The sequence below is a fragment of the Perna viridis genome, chromosome 2 (genome assembly GCF_037379345.1).
Source record: "Perna viridis isolate PV_CMFRI_1.1 ecotype Kerala chromosome 2, ASM3737934v1, whole genome shotgun sequence".
Lineage (NCBI taxonomy): Eukaryota > Metazoa > Mollusca > Bivalvia > Mytilida > Mytilidae > Perna > Perna viridis.
Genome location: NC_142446.1, coordinates 13,109,017 through 13,116,421, shown reverse-complemented (window position 1 = coordinate 13,116,421; position 7,405 = coordinate 13,109,017). Strand labels below are relative to the sequence as shown.

General features: G+C 35.0%; 1 pseudogene; it reads right to left on the bottom strand.

Annotated features, from left to right (window-relative positions):
• Positions 1-692: 692 nt before the first annotated feature.
• On the bottom strand, positions 693-5,105 carry LOC148623697 (uncharacterized; annotated as a pseudogene).
• Between the last annotated feature and the right edge of the window lie 2,300 nt (positions 5,106-7,405).

The window sequence follows — 7,405 nt, the reverse complement described above, 5'->3', positions numbered from 1 at the left end:
TATGAAAGTGTACAAGGATCATAAATTACGATTATTTTTGGTATATGTTGACTTGTCTCATGTTGATAAGAACGTTTTCATTGTATTATCTTACATTAAATAAATCGACATATTCAATTGAAATTCATAAAAAAGCACATATGTAATCGGACTCATATTGTTTAATTCATCCTTTAACTGAGGAAGATTCTAGCATAAATTAAGTCCAAAATTTAATGAAATACAGCATATACAAAAATAACTCTGCCACTGGGTAAACTTAAAGCCTTTAAGGTTTATATTCGACTTGCGCATTCTGGGGGAAAGAGAAATTATGGCTTTAATCCAGGTTTCCCCACATTTAATTACACCAATTACCGCTAAGTTAAATAAACAAAAAAGACAAAGGGTTTACTGACCACAAGACTGTATAGTTTGTTCCAAATATATAGGTGTCATATTTGTAAGTAAGTAAATAAGTAATTATTTTATTATAGTGACCTGTGTTAACATTATAAGATAACTGTTACATCGAATATATCAAACACCCGGCCCTTTGGACCTATAAGTCACCTTATATTTAAATCTTTATATATAGAAACAATAAGATAATCACGGATTGTCAGTAGAACATCTTTAACGTATTGACAAAAAAGAAAAAAGGAATTTGAAAAAAAAAATAGAAGTATTAAAAACAAATTGATCAATTACTTTTATATGCGAGAACGTCTTAAATTGGAAGCTCGGACAATAAACTTTGCTAACTTCCTTGCATGTTCAGACATTAAAATATTCATCTTAGCAATAGTGTTCGTGAATGTATATTCATTAAATTAAAAATATCATGAAACGTGTCATTTCGAATGTTATTATAAAGATCACATTCTAATAGAAAATGGGTATCTGACTCCACGGTCCATTGGTTACACAGTTGATCCTTGATCTGTTTGCCAATATAACGTCCTGTATCAATTCGGAGTGGTAAAATACCAAAGCGAAATTACGCTGAATGAGATCGCTCTGATTTGTTTAAGTTTAATGTCGCATAACTCTCTAGTTTGAAATTGGTTTTAAAAGTTCTGCAAGTCCTCAGTTTTGAAACATTCTGTAAAGAGTCTGACCATATCACGGAGTACATTTCAAATATTTTCTGTACTACATTTTTAAATCTATTGTTGACTTTGAGAAAAATGTCCATATCAAGCTGTTGAAGTATATATTTCATGTCACTACACCAGTTGTTCGTACACTTTAGATAGTCCAATTCAAACAGCATTCTTGTGATTCGATCACCATCAAACGACAGTACTCTGTTCCAGAATCTCACCATATTTATCCACCGACGGAATTGGCTTGGTAACCAGCCGACAACTCCTTGTAGTGCAAGAATAGGAGCAAAACGATGGACTCCAAGGAAGTAGCGGAGTGCCCGATCTTGAATATTGTCAATCGAGTTAAATTTCCTGAAGCTCCATACTACTGATGAATAATCTAAAATCGGTACAACACATGATACTTTAAAATTATGTATAGATCACAAGTGCCCGTCCTCCAGCTTTAGCAAGGTTTTCAGCATTAGTAGTGAAATTACCGCTGTAAGTAAATACTACACCCAGGTATTTATAGCTGTCAATCATTTCGAGTATACTGTCTCCCACGGAGAATTCAAATTTTGTTTGTTTCGCTCTTGCATTTCTGAAATGGTTGCATTTTGACATGTCAGTATTTATTAGAACATGCCATCGTTTACACCATGTGTGTAATGTGTCTAGCATACACTGTAGATTTTCAGGCGAATTTGCAAGTAAAACTATGACATCAGCGTATAAAAGAGTGGATAATTTCTTTCCGCCTAAATACAGTCCTATGTTGAGGTTATTTGTAACAGACACAAAATCATTAATAAAGATTGAAAAAAGCGTAGGAGACAGATTGTCACCTTGTTTGACACTATGATGTCATTTTTCCGTTGAGCCTCACACAGGATTCTGAGCTTTGATACAAACATTTAATAGAGTTGTATACTTTCCCATTTACATTATTAAGTAGCAGTTTGTAAAGCATCGTTTCTCTATGAAATCAAAGCATTTCTTTAAGTCTATAAATGCAGCATAGACCGATTTGTTGTTTCTGATTATACTATTTAACGAAAAGATATGATTCCCTCACACGATCTATTCTGTCTGAACCCATTCTGCTCGTCCGCCAATATATAGTTGTTCTCAAGATAAGTAACAAGGCGTTTATTAATAAAAGCACTGTAAAATTTGCTTACGCATGACAAAAGACTGACCCATCTGTAATTCATTGGCAGTCGTAAGTCCGACGCTGGGTCTTTCAAAATTTGACATATAATAGCTTTGCGCCAAATAGATGGGATGATTGACGTGTCAAACACGAGTTGGAATAGTTCATGTATAGCATCGATTACCGGTTGATATTTCAAAACGCAATACGGTATTTCATCATAGCCATCTGCTGATTTCGACTTCGCATTCATTACTGTATTTGTTATTTCATCAATAGAAATGTTACCATTCAATTCTTCGTTCGCTTCGAATAAAGGGTCCTCCATATTAGACACTGGTAAATGTTTATGGATCATTGATCTATCGAAGTGTTCAGTTTCGAATTCATCACTGTTACTTCCATTATAAAGACGTTCAAAATCTTGTTTCCATCGATCAAGTACTTCGTGTTCTTCTCGAGATAGACTCGATATCTGTTGACACTGTCCTCCGAAATTCTCGTTCACTTCGTCGTAAAGTTTTGTTGAAAGTATCTCTTGATTCACAATAATCACGTCTCAATGCTGCTCTAATGTTTCGACTACCGTTGAAGTGAAGAAATGTCTCCTCTTTCTGACACATTACTTTCCAGAGATTTGTTAAAATTTCATTCCAGTATGGTCTTTTAATTTTGAGTCGCTTACTTGATCGACTAGTTCCGGGTTTAGGAATCTTTTATTCATTTCACACAAAATAACAGAACACAAGTTATCGTAAATCCGGTCTATATCATCCAGAGACTCTAGACATCGTTCGATTTGATCGATTACATTTGCATGCTGATCTACTTATATCACTGTTCATGAACTCCAATGTGATTCGATCAAGCTTGAACCGCAGTCTTCGTCTTTTTTTATATTTACTGTCGATATCTATGTCTACACAATGTCCAATACTGAATTCACAAAATATAAAAGAGTGGTCCGGAACCTTGGATTTATCTCCAGTTAGACTATGCAATTGATGCTCGTCGACAATCTCTTGAGAAATTTGTACTTTGAATGACTTAATACTTGTAAATATGTCCTGGGGTATGCAAATATAGTCCACAACCGCCTTTCATTTTTTTTAGAAATTGACGTATAGTTATCATGATCTGATAATCGGCAATTTAGAATACATAACTTCGTTTAGAAAATCAATCGTCATGACCGTGCTGGTTTATACTATAGTCGGTTGGTTTTCGTTTCGGTATGTCATCAACCTCTGATAAAATGTCGCTTAAATTTCTGATTCTCTAGTTAAAGTCTCCAACTAAGAACACGCCATTGTTATCATTGTTAATATAGGTTACAGACCACCAATTCAACCAATGAGCATTTGGAACGTAGGCAAAAATAGTCCTACGCAGAAATTACCCCTGTTCCTCATAGTGCTGTGAAAAAAGTTCTCATCTTATTTAAAAAATTTAAACAGTTTCTGAAAGGAAAAACATTTCTGTACATTTTATAGGTGCATTTTGCTTCTTGTGATGTGAAGCCTAATCTCCATAATGATTTTTAAATATACCCCTATCTTGTGAAAACACTGGGATTTCCCATGCTATTTATAGACCCTTCACTTCCGGTGACCAGTACTGCACTGCAAGTCTGCTAACCCCACATGACATTCTGAGGATTGTGAGCTGACATATGTAGAATCATGCTGATATATAGTCCTCTGCAGGTTAAACTTAAGGTAAAGTCCAGAGAAGCCATTGAATATTGTGAAATTAGCATAGAAGCCTATGGAAAGTGGAATTAGTGGTTTTTAGCCTATATACTTGTGACAGCAGGTGCGAGAAAAAGTTCTGTGCGTTCCGGCCACGATTTGAATTTTCAGGCGGCAAATAACACGCAAAGATCAAAAACTCTAACTCCAAACTGCGTTGAATAAACTTTAAACCAAAGATGCCGTCGAAACTCTTATCAATTATGCTTACTGAAAATAGTTCGAATATCCATGTTTTAACTAAAACTCCAACACCACCAGAGCCTTTTGGCGCCTTTCTATAAATATCTTGTCTATTAAACCCGAACCATGTGTATCCCGGAATTTCTATTTTGCTATTATTTATTAAGTGAGTCTCACATATAGAAATAATATCACATTCAACATTCTCAATAAGTTTAGTTCTGAGCAAACTGTTTTCTTTTGTCCATCCACAAATATTCAAATGACATATCTTGACAGTGTCTTGGGACCGGAAAAATTGCTAAGCGTGACCGGGTCTGTCCTCCTCACGATGATTACTTTGTTCAGTTCGCTGTTTAATGCGACCACTTGCATCGACTCGCAATGTTTTACCTTGTTCTTGCGGCAAGTTTCGTATGAATGCACGAGCACTTGTCTCAATTAATCTCTCTATTGTTGATTTACTGCTTTTGATGAAGACATTTTTGTATTTATTACTGTTCTTTAGTTCCATCTTATTTCGCAGAACTCATCTTTACTACGAAAACTGATTTTCACTAACCCAGGTCTATCTCTTAATCTGGACGGTAGGCGTGTTGTGTCAATTACTTCTACATTCCGCGACACGTCTTCACCTAAAGCCTCTATGAGATTGTTCGCTTTTTGAACTAAATCGTCAGTATCTGTAAACTGGAGGCCGGTCACCACAACAGTAATATCTGGATTATCTAACGGGTTTCGCACTGTTTTGATTGCATGAATACCGTTACCGTTACCTTCATCGTGAACATCGGTCATTTTCTCACCTTGTGTCTCAAGGTTGTCTACCCGTGTTTGTATAGACTGGATGGTAGCCAAAAGCTGCTCGATACGCTTGGATTCTCTGTGAATGACTAATGACAACTCGTCGCGTAGTGCACGTATCTTAGTATCAACACTAGCCATTACTTCAGTCCCAAGTCTATCTCATTTGGATTCAAACATACGTCTCATATTTTCTTGGCTTGTATGCAGTCCTTGTATAGAGGAAATTACAATATCTAATTTTTTTTAATCTAATTTCTCGGAAATTGATTTATCGAGATCTGTTTCTTTTTGTGTCACACTTTTACCACCCGTTGCCATGTTCGATTTGGTTATTGATTCAGGATTTAAAGTGTTTTCAAATACAGAATTGTCAAGTTTTTCCGAACTATATAATATCGTGTTTATTTGACTCAATATTTCACTCACCGCAGTTCTGTTCTCGTCTTCGGTGTTTCGAGGTCACTTGTGAGTCGTTATCACCACTACTACTCTTGTTTAGTTTCTTCCTTTTGTTATATTTCTGACGATCCGTTTGGTCTGTTGTGGTTTTGTCATATCGAAGACATCTTGTAACTTTGAATGTTCATGTAATATCACATTTTACTCATTCCTTCGCGAGAATAAATAATACGTCCATCTTATTCCAATCACGTGACGATCTTTGTATGTTTCTGTGTATAAAGGAGATTTTGTTTTCACTGTGTAGTTTCTTTTTAATATATAGATATGAAAAAAAGATGAATAATATATAATTTAATAATACTTCACTGAAGTCAATTACAATTAATTTGAACAATAAATAGAACAAAATTGAAAAGTAATTTATTATATTAGATAATCATAGCACATATAAATTATTTTGTCTTATCTAAACACAATTTAAGACACATAATGTTGAAAACAAAATATATGAAAAACTATACATAACACAAAACAATTAATTTACAAATTATGCATTTCCATCACAAAATATATTTAAATAAGCACTGTTGATTCAAATTAAAAAAAATACAATACTTACAATGCCAATCAGAAATCAGTCTTTTTAGTCGAAGTGAAGTAGATGGGCTGCTGTGTTGGCGTAGTCTACCACGTTGATGAGTTCTTGCTGGTACCTGTCTTTGAGTAGCTGAAGTCTTGTGTCTATGTTAAAGATATTTCACCAAAATTATACATATTTAAGCAAATTTGTAAATTTTTTTTTGTTGAAATTGTATTAGTTTTATTCACAACTGAGCATATATTGTTTTAAGATGTTAAACATATTTCTCCCAAATCATACATATTTTAGCAAATTTGTAAAGTATTTCGTCAAAATTGTATAAGTTTTACAAATTTTGTTGCTAAAATTAAGCAAAATGTTCATAGTTTGTGAAAGGTTTATTGTTATATATATATATATACATATAGAGAGAGAGGTCTGAAAAATTCCCAACGATGTTAGAACTGTCAAATTTGCGAAGCAAATTTTTGGTCGTTCCCTCCGCGGGACTCGAACTCGTACCGCTGTGACATCTATGGCAACACCGCCTGCACTAAGTCCAGCGCCCTAGACCACTCGGCCAGCTAGGCTATATTAAAATATAGCTTTCGCTGGCCGGGTCATTTCTCCTCGTAAGATTAATCTAGGGCTGTAACTTAGTACACAGCTGGCCGAGGGGTCTAGGGCGCTGGACTTAGTGCAGGCGGTGTTGCCATAGATGTCACAGCGGAACTTTTCAGACCCTTCTATAAGTTTACGTTATCTTCCCTGCATCAATTTGATCCAATGGAGCAATGTAGCGAATAGAGTCGTCACATTCTGAGACGTTGTATATATATATATATATATATATATGATAAAACCGATGTAGTATGCAGATAAACATATTTTACAAATTTCATTGAGTTGTACAGTTGCGGAGGGAAATACAATCATAGTTTTTTAAAGGTCAGAGAGAATCCAGAGTGTCATTTATAATTGTAATGAATTTGCACTATTGTCTTAATTTGGATTGCTGTTTTTGATTCATAACAGCACTAAATTTTAAAATATTACAGTTAGATATGAATTATTTATCAGTGTAAAGCTTTCTATCGTTTCGAAAATTTGGACATTCCATCAAGTAGTGGTACTCATCACCAATGGCCTCTCTGCATACAGGGCATGTTCGTTGATTACGCTCTATATTTTGCCATCTGCCGCTTTCTATTGTTAAAATGTGCATATTTCACTTAATTCAATTATTAATTATAGAATTCTTTACTGGTAAAATACAGGTACAATTCAGAAACAAACTTTAATTGTTAAAACAACATAACCCCTTATGCAAATTTTTGGCTGTTCCCTCCGCGGGACTCGAACTCGTACCGCTGTGACATCTATGGCAACACCGCCTGCACAAATTCCAGCGCCGTAGGCCACTCGGCCAGCTAGGCTATAAGAACTCGTGCCGCTG